The sequence below is a fragment of the Onychostruthus taczanowskii genome, unplaced genomic scaffold, assembly GCF_017590055.1.
Source record: "Onychostruthus taczanowskii isolate IOZ18803 unplaced genomic scaffold, ASM1759005v1 scaffold611, whole genome shotgun sequence".
Classification (NCBI taxonomy): Eukaryota; Metazoa; Chordata; class Aves; order Passeriformes; family Passeridae; genus Onychostruthus; species Onychostruthus taczanowskii.
The window spans coordinates 1-5,196 of record NW_024503802.1 but is presented as its reverse complement, the minus strand read 5'-3'; the positions used below and the strand labels follow the sequence as shown (position 1 = coordinate 5,196).

Below are 5,196 nucleotides of genomic sequence, written 5' to 3'. Positions count from 1 at the left end.
AGAACAATAATAAACTGACTCTCTAAATACATTCCTGAAATACTTATTATCTTATTATCAGGAAGAGGACTTACATGGAGAACATTTTAATTTTTGACTGGAATGTGAGCAGTCATAACAAAAAGCGGAGGCAAAGAAGCCTTTGGAACTACTCCAATGGGTTGACCCAGGGGTGTGTAAGTGGGGCAACTCAATTCTCCTATTGGATGTTCCTCCCAAAACAGAATTTCCCATCCCAAAACCACCGCCATTTATTAATCAACATTAATAAGTTGTTGAAATCAGGGGCCGGGTGTGCCCCATCCCCACTGGGACACATTGAAGCTTGCAATAAAGGTCTGATTTTTACTTTCCTGTTCTAACACTGGTGCAAGGGGGTTTTTTTGCTTTTGACTATAGACAACAGGGGAATGAGAGGAGTAGAGCAGGAACTGTAATCCCAGAATCACAGAACCTTGTGAGTTGAAAGGGACACACAGAATCATCAAAGGAATGTTTGAACATTTACAGAGATCCAGAACTGTAACTTTGGGTGGTCAGTCTCTGCTGGAAGCCTCCCAAAGGGCCCTCAGTCACTCCTCAGCCCACGACAGCAGCAGCATCACCTCTGCAGGGCCCAGCAGGGCTCTCCTGAGCTGCCCTTGCCCACCTGCACACAGAGCCTGCCCCAGCCAGGGCCCTGCACACAGGCAGGTTTCTGTAGGGCCGGGGCCAGGGCACACAGGCTGGGATGGGCTCTGTGAGCGCTGGCAGGGACAAGGCTCCTGTCAGGAGGGAATGTCCAGGCCCAGGGAGATGCTCAGGCAAGGAGAGGGGCTGAACAAAGCAGTGCTGGGGCGGGAGGGCACTGTTGGTGTGTGGGAGGTGCCGGGCACAGCTGGGTACGGGAACACTGTCCTGAGTGCCCGGCTGTCTCTGCCCTGCCCTCTCAGGCACAGCACCACAACATCTTCTCTTGTTTCTGCCCTGCCCTGATATTGTCACTGTTAGCTGCTGCTCTCAGGGAGGCTCTGGCATTTGCAGCAGCTGAGTCAGGCACTGCCCTTGGTATTCCTGCTAGGCAGGGCTGTCCATCACAATGGGGTGTCCAAGCTTCCCTGGGACTTGTGGGGCTGTGGGCAAAGCAGTCCATGGGAAAGGGGAATGAGCTGAGCCCCCTCCCTGAGATCCCGTCGTGGGCACAGCCCTTGCTGTGCCCTTCCAGGCTCTGAGCTGCCCTCCTGGGTGTCCCCACGCACAGGCCTGGCTGCTCCTGGCACACAGCCAGCACAACTGGAGCTCAGGCAGGGAGCTGGGTGAAGGTTTTCCCAAAGCAGGAACAAGGATGGGTCAGTCCCAGCGGGGCAGGCTACAGGGGATGGCCCAGCTCTGGCTAAAAGCAGCCTCTCCTGACTTGTCACTGTCCTTTCTCCATGCACAGGTCCCCATGTGCAGCCACAGCAAATGTCCAACAGCAGCTCCATCAGCCACTTCCTCCTGCTGGCACTGGCAGACACGCGGCAGCTGCAGCTCCTGCACTTCTGCCTCTTGCTGGGCATCTCCCTGGCTGCCCTCCTGGGCAACGGCCTCATCATCAGCGCCGTAGCCTGCGGCCAGCACCTGCACACGCCCATGTTCTTCTTCCTGCTCAACCTGGCCCTCAGCGACCTGGGCTCCATCTGCACCACTGTCCCCAAAGCCATGCACAATTCCCTCTGGGACACCACCAGAATCTCCTACACAGGATGTGCTGCACAGCTCTTCTTCTTTCTGCTCTTTATCACATCAGGGTATGCATCCTGACCATCATGTGCTACGACCGCTACGTGTCCATCTGCAAACCCCTGCACTACGGGACCCTCCTGGGCAGCAGAGCTTGTGCCCACATGGCAGCAGCTGCCTGGGCCAGTGCCTTTCTCAATGCTCTCATGCACACAGCCAATACATTTTCCCTGCCCCTGTGCCATGGCAATGTCCTGGGCCAATTCTTCTGTGAAATCCCCCAGATCCTCAAGCTCTCCTGCCCCAAATACTACTTCAGGGAACTTGGGCTAATTGTTTTTAGTGCCTGTTTAGGACTTGGTTGTTTTGTGTTCATTGTTTTCTCCTATGTGCAGATCTTCAGGGCTGTGCTAAGGATCCCCTCTGAGCAGGGACGGCACAAAGCCTTTTCCACCTGCCTCCCTCACCTGGTTGTGGTGTCCTTGTTTATCAGCACTGGCACATTTGCCCACCTGAAGCCCCCCTCCATCTCCTCCCCATCCCTGGATCTTGTGGTGTCAGTTTTGTACTCGGTGGTACCTCCAGCCCTGAACCCCCTCATTTACAGCCTGAGGAACCAGGAGCTCAAGGCTGCAGTGTGGAGACTCATGAATGGATGGTTTCATGGACATTAGACTGCTGGCCAATTTCTGCAAATCACTCGCAATAAAAGTAATCATTGATACTTCCTCTTAGTTGAATTTTAGAGGTTTTTTTTCTTTGTTTTACTTTTTTAATATTGCCCACAACGAAATATCATTGTTTGTGCCATTTCTCATTTTATTTGTCTCCACCTTTCCTGTGGCCACAGACTGTGTCAATGCGGGCACAGTCCTGGGGTGGCAGTGCCAGGGCTGTGGCAGGGACAGGCCATGTAATATAAATCATTTGAAATATAAATAATCTTTGATAGTTCTTTTGGGCTTGATTGTGGGATTGTTCTTTTTTCCCCTGTGTTTTAGTTTTTCATTATTGTCCACAAAGTAAAGCCATTGTTTGTGCCATTTCTCATTTTGTTTCTCCTCCACCTACCCTGTGGCCACAGACTATGTCAGTGAGGGGCTGCGTTCTTGGTGGCTTTAAAGGAACTAAAGGATCTCCCTGCAAAGTTTTCGCCAGAGATTCCCTTTGTTGTCGGCCGCCCCCAGTATTGTAAGAATTAGCATTGACTCCATGATTCTAAAAGGCTGATCAATCACTTTATTATATTATCTTATACTATACAATACTATGCTATACTATACTATACGATACTATACTTCTTAAGAAACTTATCCCCTTACAAACAGTCCAAAACAGCATTGACCTTATTGGTCAATGAATCTCAAACACGATTACTAATGTCTAATTAAGAAATCAGCATTTAGTAAACAAATCTCTATAACCCATTCTACATGTACACAACAAGTATAAGAATAAAAATATTATGGGGAAGGCCAACAAGGCTGACATCCTACTGGGAGTCTGTTATCGTCCACCCAACCAGGAAGAAGAGGTGGACAACTCATTCTATAAGCACCTAGAGAATGTTTCTGGATCATCAGCCGTTGTTCTTGTAGGCAATTTCAACCTGCCAGACATCTGCTGGGAACTTAATACAGCAGAAAAAAGGCAGTCCAGGAAATTTTTAGAGTGTGTGGAGAATAACTTTTTGTCACAGCTGGTGGGTGTGCCAACAAAGGGAGGGACTGCATTAAATCTTGTTGTTTGCAAATAGAGATGGGCTGGTGGGAGATGTGGTGGTTGGAGGCCGCTTGGGGCAGAGTGATCACGAGATTATAAAATTCTTGATATTTGGTGAAGTCAGGAGGAACATTAATAAAACTTTTATACGAGACTTTCGGAGAGCAGACTTTGGCCTATTTAGGAGGCTTATTCAAAGTTCCTTGGGAAGGAGCCCTTAAAATCAAAGGGGTTCAGGAAGTAGGCATGCTTCAAAACAGAGAACGTTAGGGCACAGGAACAGACTATCCCTGTGTGCCAAAAGATGAGGCCCAAGGCAAACACCCAGCCTGGATGGGCAACGATGATTTGGAGGAACTTAAGAATAAAAGAGGACGCATCATCTTTGGAAAGAGGGTCAGGTCTCTCAGGAAATATTTAAGGTGGCTACTAGAGCATGTAGAAGGAAAATTAGGGAGGCCAAAGCTTAGTTTCAACTTAAAATGGTGACTTCTGTAAGTGATAATGAAAAATGTTTTTACAAATATTTTAACAATAAAAGGATGGATAAGATCAGACTTTGTTCTGTATCAGATGTAGGAGAGAACTTGGTTACTGCAGACGAGGAGAAGGCAGAGATGCTTAACGCCTTTTTTTGCCTCAGTTTTCAGTGGGAAGATGACTTGCCTTCTAAACAACTGCCCTCTTGGGATGGCTGATGGTGTCAGGGAGGAGAATGGTGCCCCCATTATTCAGGAGGAGGCAGTTAGAGAACTTCTGAGATGCCTGGATGTTCATAAATCCATGGCTCCAGATGGGATCCACCCCAGGGTGCTGAGGAAGCTGGCAGATGAGCTTGCCAAGCTGCTCTCCATCATTTACCAGCAGTCCTGGCTCACTGGGGAGGTTCCAGATGACTGGAAGCTACCCAATGTGATGCCCATTCACAGCAAGGGTACACTCACACCCAGCTTGGTGTCACCGCGGTTCCAAGAGGCCGCAGAGTGTCCCAATGGTCTCCATGATTCCATGAGGCCTCCCAGTGTCACAATGTCCTTTTGGTTCCATGGGACCACTTGGTGTCACAAAGTCCCTTAGATCCTTGGGCCCCGCAATGTCACAATTGTGCCGTGGACCCCAAGGCCCTGCAGTGTCCCAGTGGATCCTTGGTTCCATGAGGACTGGCAGTGTAAAAGACAGTGGGAGCCAATGAAAGCAGCAATGCTTTCATTGGCTCCCACTGTCTTTTACACCTCCTACTCTCAGACAATAGAAGGACACCTGGTAGATGAAGGGGAGTGGGAGTAGATATCTACTTGAGGAGGTAATAATAGAAATTCCTCCTGACCCCCACTCCCCAGCCAGGTGCCACTTCAGAACAGGTATGAGCCCCTGGATCTGGAGAGTCAGCCACATGATTTAGAAGAAAATTATCTGCCCAGTGAGCCTCCCAGTTATGATTCATCTGTGAGAAGGATTGGCACCTGTAACTTCAAAAAGGAAAGAAGGAGAATCGTGGTGAGTGACTCCCTTCTGATGGGAACAGAGGCCCCATATGTCACCCAGACCCACCCCACAGAGAGGTCTGCTGTCTCCCTGGGGCCTGGGTACAGGATATCACTGAGAGACTGCCTGGGCTGATTCAGCCCTCTGAGTATTACCCACTGCTGATACTCCAGGCTGGCAGTGATTTGAAAAGAGGAGTGTCAGGGCAATTAGAAGGGACTTTAGGGCATTGGGTCAGGTTGTTAATAGGATGGGGCACAGGTTGTCTTTTCCTCAGTCCCTTTGGTG

General features: G+C 49.5%; 1 pseudogene; it reads left to right on the top strand.

Annotated features, from left to right (window-relative positions):
* The first annotated feature begins 1,443 nt into the window (after window positions 1-1,443).
* LOC121344155 lies at window positions 1,444-2,375 on the top strand (annotated as a pseudogene).
* The last annotated feature ends 2,821 nt before the right edge of the window (window positions 2,376-5,196 follow it).